Source organism: Podarcis filfolensis, assembly GCF_964270895.1.
Source record: "Podarcis filfolensis genome assembly, chromosome: 9".
In the NCBI taxonomy this organism is placed as follows: domain Eukaryota; kingdom Metazoa; phylum Chordata; class Lepidosauria; order Squamata; family Lacertidae; genus Podarcis; species Podarcis filfolensis.
In genome coordinates this window covers 1624867-1636896 of record NC_139610.1, presented here as the reverse complement: position 1 = coordinate 1636896, position 12030 = coordinate 1624867, and the positions used below count along the sequence as shown (strand labels likewise).

The window sequence follows — 12030 nt, the reverse complement described above, 5'->3', positions numbered from 1 at the left end:
TGCAATTTGCTTTTGTAATGACTAACCTCAAAGGAAAAAACCAAACATCAACTTATTTACGTCTAGAATTGTGTGGAAAAATAGAAATCTGTTTGACTGATTTGAATGAATATCACTTGAACAGAGAAACTTTATTTATTTAGTGAAAAAACTATTCTGATGTTGATTTAGTGGCTGTCTCCTTGTGTGTGGATGTTATGGAATGCACACAAATTTACTGTAAATTGACAACTACATTACTAAATTGGATTTCACAAAATACAATACTGTTCAGAATATAATGGCAGTTGGCCTTTATCACACTGTGGTATGCAGCAAGTACAGGTAATGAAATCAGGTACTTATCTGTCACTCTGCATAAAAACTAGATTGCTTTATAGTAAGTGATACTGTTAATTTTTATACTTAATAGGTAACCACTCCTACCAAACACCAGATGGAGCTGCAGTATAACACAAGATGAATGTGGTGGTTCCCTCACTGCAAGAAGTGAAGCTACAGAGAACCAGGCAAAGGGCCTTCCTGGCAGTGGCACCCTGCCTGTGGAACGCCCTCCCATCAGATGTCAGGGAGATAAAGAACTACACAACTTTTAGAAGATATCTGAAGGCAGCCCTGTATCAGGAAGCCCTTTAATGTGTAATGTTTTATTATGTTTTCACATGTGTTGGAAGCCACCCAGAGTGGCTGGGGCAACCCAGCCAGATGGGCAGAGTAATAATAATAATAATAAATAATAGTAATAGTAGTAGTAGTAATAATAATAATAATAATAATAATAATAATATCACATGCAAGCCTTGGTTCACTATCTCATAAACAATCTTATAAGACAGTAGAACATGCATACTACTTTTAGCTGTTGCATACAAGATAATATTGCACACAATTACTGTATAAAACAATATGAATATAAGGTAGGTAAGTATGTTCTATATATTCTTGCTTCAAAAGTTTAAATTTAAGAAATTGCTTCCCAAAATATTGAAGATAATTAGGAAGATAGTTGAGAGAAATATTACTTTGGCTATCACCTGCTTTCAAGTAGCCATTGAAAAGCTTTTATCTGTTTAAAGCAGCGTCAGGAGACTAAAATGTCTTAGAAAATACACTAGCATAACCACCAAAGAATTTGAGTTCACAAGGTTTTTAAAGGACTGGTTGGCTTATATGTATGTGTTCTTTGCCTTGATAAAGCAGCCTTTGCTTCAACATGTTTAGAACCACTGTTTTCTACTAATCAGACTGTGGCAAAATGATGCCTTCCATTGGACTTCAAATTTTAAGACAGGTGCAAAAACTTAAGTCTTTTATAATCACCACGTTAAAATAGACAAAATATGTGTATTATGAGCAATGGGGTGTGGAGAGAGTATAGGATTATTTTATTATTAGGCTTTCTGTCAGTATGCCTTTTACCATGTTTTTATCATTGATGTTCTGTAATGTGTTTTTAATGTTGTACACTGCCCTGGGATCTTTTGATAAAGGGTGGTATATAAATTGAATAAATCATAATAAATATTAATTAGTTTAATTTTGGGTTGCTGTTTTGTTAATGTTACAATTGTTTTATAGATTATAGATGCTGCATTGATTTGTTAATCATAAGACTTTTGCTTTAATTGTGATGTTTAACTTATTTTATAGTTGTTGCTTTGTTAACAGTGTTTTTATACATTGTAATTGTTTCACTGATAATTTGTTAATTACTCTATATGATTTATGTTGTATTGGTGATGTTCTATTATGTTCTGTCATGTTACTGTTATTTATTATTTGTAAATTGCTTTGGGATTCATTTGAATGAAAAGTGGCTTAGAAATATAATAAATCGGATCAAACTGCTTTCTCATGTCTAGGTGCCAAACAGTACTAAATGAATTGAGACAGACAGGAGAGAGGACTTAAAATCAGAGTCAGTTTGTAGGATGAATACTTTTCATGAACACCCTTTGTTATTCATTAGGTGCCCTAATTTCAGTGGTGCTGATAGAATATTTCAAAGTGCTTTAGTTTTATAGCATTAAAAAAGCCTATCGGTATTATAGACAACGGAAGACACTAATGAATTAAATAACCTGAAGGCTGGCAGAGACAGCAAAAGAAATCCCTTGACAGTCCCCTTTGATGACAAACTTCTCTGTTGCTCAAAAGGGTAAAACCAGTTACAAGCAAGCAAGCAAGAACACAGCAAAATAAGAAATAACCTATTTGCAAACAATATCTACATGAATGTGGTCAAATTGTAATAATGCACTGCACAAAGTATAAGGATAGGTGTGTAGAGAACAAAAATTTAAAATTCTTTCATTGGGTTATTGGACCTTTCAGTGCATTAATTTGTGAAAGTTTTTTGTGTAGATTTTATTAATTCTAATGCAGGAAAATATAGTCTTCCGAGACAAGAGTGAGCTATGGTTTTGAATACCAAAAAAAGAGAGTAAGATTGAGGAAAAAGTGAATACTGATATTTTAACTTCTTCCTGTGATACTAAAGATATCAAGGCAAAAGCTAGGGGGGAAATAGCTACATTATATCCAGGACACACACACACACACACACACACACACACACACACACACAGAGACAGACAGACAGACAGACAGACAGAAGAAGCCTGAAATCTCCACTTGCTTACAAGCAATTTCTTATGTTCACTTCTCTTGGTATTAACAATTTGTCTAATGAAAGAGATACATGCAGCCTCTTTTTTCTTCTATGTATTTCAGGCACTATTTCTTTGTTCTGGCAGGTCCTCTTCAGATGTGTGCTGTCTGAATCACAATGAAGACCTCCTACACTAATACTTTATACCAACATAATCCAGTTAAAAGGAACTTAATTGGTGTGCACTATTCCCTGCAATTTCAGCATTCTAAAAAATGAATAGTCTCCATAAGTACCAGATGGTGACATGCACTAATTAATCAGGCCAGCTCAATGAATGAGCCTATTAAAATGAATGTACCTATTAGGCATGTGTTTTCAATGCTCTCTGCTGCAAAAGCCTCCCTTTAAATGAATGCCTGATTCATTTAGTGAGCAACATAGACAAGTGTGTGCTACAGTCATCTGAGTGTGCAATGGTGCCAGCCTATCAACTGCCTTTATATCATTAGATGCTTCGTGTCAAAGCATGGTTTATGTTGTTTTTCTTCTACTGGGAATGTTGAACACTTATCGTTTCACCTGTTTGGGAGGAGTTGGCCCACTATCAGCATACTCCAGAATGTGCTGCAGGCACCACAGCTCAACCCTGACAGCTCTTCATAGAGCTAAGCTAATCATTATTTCAAAGCAATAGGAGGCAATTGTGAGAGTTTTGCCTTTCATCAGCACTTCTAAGAAAAAGAGAAACCAAACTATGTTTCACCATACTGCATTCAGGCCATTACAAAATAATCAATTAAGATTTGCCCATAGAAAAAGCAAATATTGTAAGAATGTATAAATCACAAAAGGGTGCATAAATGTAAATGTCCTTGACAAATCTTCTCAATGCCTAATTTATACTACATGCATTTCATTCTATGATCCACTTGCCTTCTATCAACAAACACTTTGGGTGTTACCTACAGAAGCTTTGTGAAAATTGTTTTCCATGCTTGCAGATGTTGTTGAAACCAAAGGGTACTTGTGTTTCCAAAAATGACCACATTCAGGAGCTCTCCAGATTGACTGAGAACAATGTGCCTTGATATGCTCAGGTGTTTTAATAAAGAATAAATGATTGCATGGGCCACAAATCACTCCAGAAAATCACTGACATGAATATAAATATAGAATATGCGATGGTGAAGGGAATATAACTCATGTTGATCCCTCTGAAGTAAGCTACTACATTTATTCCTATGCAGTGTTCCAAGTGGGGAAAATGTCTAAATGCATCTCATAGGAGCCTTCTCTTTATAAAATTCATTGAATAATTTCTAAATTCCTATGGCTAGAGCAGGCAGTACTTTGGGTGATATCCAACTTAACTGGTCTACTCTGAGTATGACTAATGTTAGGTATCACCCATTGTATTTAAATGCTATTTACACACATCAGTAAGTGTCATACTAAGTTGTTACATATTGTTAACTAAATTAACATACAGTACATAAACTATTACAATTTCTTCCATTGCTTCTGTTATAAAACTGAGCTATAAATAGTTATAACTATTGCAGAGAGCAAGAAGAACCAGTGAATTACTTCTTTTTAGATTATTAATAAAGGCTAACATCAAGTGAATGGGACACGAGTGGTGCTGTGGTCTATACCACAGAGCCTAGGGCTTGCCGATCAGAAGGTCGGCGGTTCGAATCCCCACGACGGGGTGAGCTCCCGTTGCTCAATCCCAGCTCCTGCCAACCTAGCAGTTCGAAAGCACGTCAAAGTGCAAATAAATAGGTACCGCTCCAGCGGGAAGGTAAACGGCGTTTCTGTGCGCTGCTCTGGTTCGCCGGAAGTGGCTTAGTCATGCTGGCCACATGACCCGGAAGCTGTATGCCGGCTCCCTCGGTCAATAAAGCAAGATGAGCACCACAACCCCAGAGCCGTCCGCGACTGGACTTAGCGGTCAGGGGTCCCTTTACCTTTATGTAACATCAAGCAAAGTGGTAGGAATAGGAAAATGAAAATGGTAGAAATAAATCTCTCTTTAAAAGACAACAATGGAAAGCTAGCCAATTCAGGTAATATAATGGAGATGAGGGACACAGTCCAGTGGTAGAGAAATGCTTTGCATATATAATGTTCAGGATTCAATCCCTGGTATCTCCAGGTGCCAAGAAAATAGCTCTGCCTGAGACCATGAATAACCACAGCCAGTTGGGATAGACAAGACTGGGGGAGATGGGCCAATGATCTTACAGCACAAGGCAGCTTCATGTTTCAAGAGGACCTCTTCTTACAGACGGGGGAAAGCCATTACAGAATGGAAGCAGAGAGAGATGAAAGGAGGATTGTTGCTTATCATTAGAGGCGTAAAGGCCCAGGGGGAAAAATTGAAAATATTCAGAGGGAAGTTTGTTCTTTCCCCCTTCAAAACCTTTGTCTTTTTCCAGGAAAAGAATATGTATTATGAAATGTGAAAGAGCAGAGAAGCTTGTTTCAGTCTACACAAACCTTCAATTTTTAGAAGTCCATGATAAATATTATGACAAATATGAAAAAGCTGAAACTGATCATGATAGTTCAGAAAAGAACAATGATTAAATTTCATGTAACATTCATTGTCTCTCCCCTGCCACACTTTTTCTCTGAATATTTCATGTCTGTTGATACTGAAGGACTGAAAATTAAAGTTTTCAAAATTCATAATACCGTATTTTTTTGCTCCATAAGACGCACCTGACCATAAGACGCACCTAGTTTTTAGAGGAGGAAAACAAGAAAAAAAATATTCTGAATCAAATGTTGTACTAAACTATTTAATAACCTACTGGTATATCATAATAATATTTCAACCATGTAAAGTGAACAGCAGTCAACAGTGGCATTAAGAACCATCACTGTCATTAACAAATGAAGAAACTTTTAGAAGACATCTGAAGGCAGCCCTGTTTAGGGAAGCTTTTAATGTTTAATAGGTTATTGTATTTTATTGTTCTGTTGGAAGCCACCCAGAGTGGCTGGGGAAACCCAGCCAGATGGGCTGGGTATAAATAATAATAATAATAATAATAATAATAATAATAATAATAATAATAATTTATCCCCTAGTAAGGGGGGCAGGCAATGGAAATATATAAGCTTCCCATGTTGAGTCCCTTAGATCTAAGGACTGTATGGTTGGCCCTACACAATTATTTTAATAAAGCCAAAAGAAGTGGGACTTTCTTCCCTTTTGTTCATTGCCGAGAGCTCTGGGGGCTTTCATATTTGGGAGGAATGAGGGAGAAATCTGATTCAATTCCCATTTAAAGTCAAACCTACCTAACTGACACCTTCGTACACAACACAAGGACCAAACCACAGCCACACTTCAAATTTCCCATTTCTGCAAAGGAAGGCACTACTGTCCCAGCAAGACCAGTGGCGGAGGGAAGGTCTTGCATGGTGGCACGTCGCCTGTGGGGATGTGGGACGTCGCCCACACGAGCATCGTCCCAAGGGGGTGGTGCGCGCGCGCCCATCAAAATGGGGTGGCCAAGCATGGGGGAGGAGGGATTACATGGCTCCCGCTGTGCTTGCTTTACACCCATGTAAGCAGCTCTTGTCCCGCTTTGCTGCTTTAAAGTGAGCCATGGAGGAGGGAAGGGAGGGGAGCCATGGCTCCCGTCCGTCCCTCCTCCGTGCAGCATTTGCTTCATAAGACGCACAGACATCTCCCCTTACTTTTTAGGAGGAAAAAAAGTGTATCTTATGGAGCGAAAAATACGGTAATTTTCTTTTTTTACTATACAGTGGTACCTCTGGTTACGAACTTAATTTGTTCTGGAGGTCCGTTCTTAAGCTGAAACCGTTCTTATCCTGAGGTGCGCTTTTGCTAACGGGGCCTCCAGCGCGCGATTTCCGTTTGCATCCTGGAGCAAAGTTCGCAACCAGGAGCAGCTACTTTTGGGTTAGCGGAGCTTGTAACCTGAAGCGTTTGTAACCAGATGCATTTGTAACCAGAGGTGCCAGTGTAATGCTGATGGTTTTGTATGTTTTTATTGCCCACTCCTCATAAACTGGCAAAGCCACATAAGTGCTAGGTTCCTTCTTCAGTTCAGAAGCTTGTAGCTTCATTTGCAATAATTCTTTTAAAAAAGGAAAAGAAAGAAATCCAATTCACAATTATAGTCTGAATAAACTGTACTTTAGAACGTATGAACCACCTGCTGGATCGGGCCATTGACCCATCTAGTCCAGCCTTCTATTCTCACAGTGGCCAACCAGATTCCTGTGGGAAACCCTCAAACAGGACCTGAGTGCAAAGGCCTTCTCCCCCTCCTGTGGTTTCCAGCGACTGGTCTTTAGGAGGAGACTAACCATGGAGGCGGAGCAAAGCCATCATGGCTGGTAGCCATGGATAACCTCTATGTGGATTAGGTACACACAAGGACTAAAATGAGTTGCTAGGCAGTAAAGACACCCAGTTACATGTGTCTACATAGAAATGAGACCAGGCACTTCAAAGAGTGAAGAGTAAAAAGGCACTTCAATACAGCATGGCATATTCCCGTGCCCAGATATACAATTTCCTTACATAGCTTCCATGGAAATCCCTTGGAACATTTTTAAACATACTCCAGGGCACACATATTCAGCTCCTTCAAGTGCCAGTTAAGTAACTGCATGCTGACTGGGAAGATGACAAGCTTGAAAGCTAGTCACTGCTTGTTCACTGTGTGTCAGAATACTAAAGTGTTCCCAAAAAGGGAGCAATGATAATAGTACTGAACACCCAATTGATTCTAGATGATAAAATCATTGATACTGAACAATAGCAGAATGTGATATACCGTATTTTTCGCCCTATAGGATGCACCGGCCCATAGGATGCACCTAATTTTTTTGGGGGGAAATAAAGAAATAAAAAATTATTTCCCCCCCCCCAGCCGCGGGGGAAGCCTGAGCTTTTAGAAACGCACCTACCTAGTTTTTAGAGGAGGAAAGGATATCTGCCCGAAGTGCGGGGCGCTCCGGGCGACAAACTGCTATCCGCAGCCTAGGGAGCCTTGTGGGAACTCCCGCAGGGCTCCCTAGGCTGCGGATATCTGCCCGAAGAGCGGGGCGCTCTACTTCAGAGCGCCCAGCGCTCCAGGCGGCAGGCTGCTATCCGCAGCCTAGGGAGCCCTGTGGGAACTCCCGCGGGCTCCCCAGGCTTGCTGATAGCTTCCTGAAGCCTGGAGAGTGAGAGGGGTCGGTGCGCACCGACCCCTCTCGCTCTCCAAGCTTCAGCGAAAGCCTGCATTCGCCCCATAGGACGCACACAGATTTCCCCTTCATTTTTGGAGGGGAAAAGTGCGTCCTATAGGGCGAAAAATACGGTATATACAAAGCCTCTTCTAAACAAAAAAGATTGCACAATTTTTCCTCATCTACTTGCAAAAAGTATCCCTGATGAGACTATCACCTGATACTGGTGGTATAATGGATTAGGTTTGGACGTAGGGGAACCCAAATTCAAACCCGCTTTTTGTTAAATGGGGCTCTTTTATAAGAGACGTTTAAGAAAGCTGCTTCTCCAAAGCAGCCTTCCCCAAGCTGTTCTACAACTCCCAGCATCACTGGCTTAGCTGGCTGAGGGTGATAGGACTTTTACAAAACATCTGCAGGGTATCAAGTCTGGGAAGGCTGCCTCCCATTGTTTATAAACAGGAAAGAAATAAAGGTATTGTCATGACCCCAAAGGCCAGCAGTGACCTGGACCCAGGCCCAGAGGCTAAGGGATCAGTGGTGCCAAGGAAGGTGGAAAAGGCCCAAGAACCACAACTGAAAGAAAAATGCCCAATACAAAGATGGCAGTAACATCTGGACTGAGACATCTCAATCCAGGTCTAGCAAAAGGCTAGCATACTTACTTCCAAAAGCCTCTCACACCACAGAGCTGGTGCAGTAGTATAGGCAGAGTGCTCCCAGGATGAGCTCTTGGAGAGAAGGAGTGCTGGGAATCCGAGCCAGATGCCTGCCCCACAAGGTCTTCTACCTTTCCAAGGAGGGGGAGGCAGGATGTCAAGGCATTAAAGGCTACAGTCTGGTCTCAAGAATAGTTGGAGCAACTTGCTTACTAGGAGCGCTTGGTGATATGATGACCAGCTTACCTTGCCCTATGGTGTTCTATGAACTTCTTCTCAGAAGCAGAATGGTATATACGTACATTAGAGGAAGATAGAAACAATTACTCCTCTTCATAATAAATTCAGCTCTAGATGTTTTGCTAGTTGGCCAACTTTGCAAGACTCAAAAACAACAGAGAGGGAATGTGTCTCACTCTTAGTTATAACTTAGTTAAAACTCTTAGAAAAAACAATTGGTATTTTACTGAAAATTGGTAAACTGAAGATGGGAAGAGAGAAACTGGATTGAGTTTATTCCCTGTTCAGTAAAGCAATAACTTCCGTAATATTAGTCCTGATTTGTAGTCATAACAACATTATCAGAGAAGAGGCTGTTCCAGCAGAGTAATATATAGTATTTGTATTACAATTCACTTGTTTATTTTTGGCTTTGATAGAAAAGATTATTTTTGTTATGAATAATCACAGAATGATTTACTTTTAGATGATTCTAACTTGCTTCACTTAGTTATGGCAGCTCTGAATGATTAGAAAATCTTATTCACATGCCAGTCACACATATGTACTTGATAGTTTTGGCTGGGAGAGGGAGAAGAAAATGGAAAAGGTACTTTAATTTAAAATGCTGATTTACTATTAGAATTTCACAACAAATGGCCCGTATGAGTGCATCTATAATAACTTGTGCAGGCAAAAATTCAAAGATTCTCAAACATGCTAGCTTCTAATTACTACAACCCATTGAGTATCAAGTAAGAAATATTCAGCTATTCCTACATAGAGTTTTCTGTTAGAATGCTTAGGAGAAATACCACTTCATGCTTATGGATGAATTCATTTCATGTTGTTTTTAATGGTGGGATAAGTAAATGCAGGTTAGCCAGAGTATTTCCCAATACTTCATAATCTCAGGGCTACTTCAAACACTAACAACTTTACTTCACAGAAATTCACATCAAGTACTACTTCTCAGGGTTGCTTCAAATACCATTCTGAGTACTACTTCAAATGCACTTCTATGAAGGCGGAGCAACAGAGGCATGGGACAGAGGGAGTGAACTCTTGGGCGAATGGAGCAAAATTGAAGCCCCAGCGGTGTCCAGGGAAGGCAGCACCTGGGCCAGGCCCTTCCTGCTGTCCCAATCTTTTCCTTTCTCTCAGCCCCTACCTGTCCTGCTACACGCAGCATGTCCCCTGCGGCTGCTGCAGCCAGAAGTTGAATGGGGAGGAATTTCTCCTCCCACACGCTCAGCACCATCAGTGGCAAATTTAATCTAAAATCTTAGGTGCAGTATACTGCACCCAGAATTCATAAACTGCTCACGCTAATGAAATTCCCTTTTGCAAAACGTGCCCAGTTCTATGTGAGTTTTGAACATTCTTTTCTTGTTGGATTATTTGTGGGGCATAGGAATTCTTTCATATATATTTTTCAAAATATAGTCTGGCCCCCCACAAGGTCTGAGGGACAGTCAACTAGCCCTCTTTTGCTGACCCCTGGTGTAGCAACTTCCTGAAGCATCCCTGCCTTTAGCACAAGCCCTGAGGATTCTATTATCAAATGCAATCAAATTTGGCAATTGGTGGCTGTCCTAGAAGTTATTTTTCTTTTCTTTTTGCACAGGTGCGGATAGTTTACAGAGGTGCCTGTTCTGTCAGTCCACAATCTAAATCAGTCTTACAATATACAGTAACAGGTCATTCCTGAAGTTTCCCTGGGTTTCAAGAGCTTTTTGTTGCATGGCACAGTAAACTATTACAGCAGAGAGCTGCTGCCAATGTAGAAACTCTCTTTGGATCCTGGTGATGTCTTAATGCTTGCAAACAGACTCCTATTACATACATTCAATAATTCCATTCAGTTCAAAGCTTATGGTTATGCAAATTTAAGACTGAATATTAATGCAGGAATACTTTCACTACAGTGAAAAGAGCAGTTCAGTCATTTTGAATTTTTCTCACTATCATGAAAATTACTTTAGAAATTAAAATTACTTCTAGCAACATATGGACTAAACTCATGGTTTTATAGTAATATTATTATTATTTATAGATCAAAGCTAACCCCGCTGCCCCTGCCTCACAGTCACACACAACGGAAGAAAGGGGCGGAAGCGAGGAAACAAGAAAACAGCAGAGAGAAATATTTTTTACTATTTTTTATCTTTATATAGAAAACAGACCAGAAAAGAAGTGGGAACAACACAAAATGGTGATTGGGAGGCAGAGATGATGGAGAACGGGGAAGAGCACAAAATGGCAATCAGAACCAGAGGGAGAGAGAGGGAGAGAAGGAGAGCAATAGAACACCAATGAACAGCAACTGACACTCAAGAGTGATCGGAATGAGAAAAAAAGGCAAAACTAAAATCGTGACAAAGAGATGAATGAATTGCCTGAGAGAAAGCTGCAAGAATGGGAGTGTAAATAAATGGGTGTGTGTGAGTCTTTGATGGAGGCAGAACAGACTTGGGTGCTGCAGTGAAACATGGGGGTTCCTGCCTCCCATGACACACTATGTACTAGCTTTTACTGCTTGACAGGCCCTAAAGCCCAAACCAGCAGGTTCAGATCTCATGGTTTTATACACTGAGTAAGATTTTTATTGACGTTTTTCATAATACACTAAGATAACAGCTACAAAAAATATAAATAAGTAGCATACACAGTTCTCTCTTAAGTAGCTCCTCCCAGTATTCACCTGGGATCTTTCCTTTCTCCTCCCAGCCTCTTACCCTGGGATACCAACACTTCCCTGTTCTCCCATCCAGAGTCCTCCATCAACCACCTACTACCCCACGAGCATGCATTCCCTGGACCCTAATAAAGACCCCAGACATAGGACTCCAAAGAAAAAGGAAAAATAGGAAAACAAAGAAGAGAGACAAAAAAGAGGGGGGGAAATGAAAAGAAACAATAAGAAGAAAAGAAAGAGAAAGGGAGAGAGAAAAAATAAAGGACAGAACACAAAAGGGGGAAAACATTATTCTTATAGATCATGTAGTTATTCATTTATTTATTGCATTTATACCCCACCTTGTTCCCCATGATTCTCCTCCTCCTCATTTCATCTTCACAAGAACCCTGTGAGGTAGGTTAGGCCAAGAGAGAGAATGACTGACCCAAGGTCACCCAGTGAGCTTCATGGCTGAGTGATGACTTGAACCCGTGTTCCAGGTCCTAGTTTGACACTCTAACTGCTATACCACACTGGGTCTTGTAGAACACAATATCCCAATATGCAACAAAACCCCCTCAAATACTGGACTAAAACAGGACAATGTAAATATTAATAGTATCCATTAAATTTGCCCA

At 40.1% G+C, this 12030-nt stretch overlaps 2 protein-coding genes across 6 annotated transcripts in view; one reads left to right on the top strand and one right to left on the bottom strand.

Moving 5' to 3' along the window:
• RCN2 (reticulocalbin 2) overlaps nt 1-12030 on the top strand; it is an 810887-nt gene that overhangs the window by 146729 nt on the left and 652128 nt on the right. The window lies entirely within an intron of this gene.
• Nucleotides 1-12030, bottom strand: part of PEAK1 (pseudopodium enriched atypical kinase 1) — a 71200-nt gene that overhangs the window by 36625 nt on the left and 22545 nt on the right. The window lies entirely within an intron of this gene.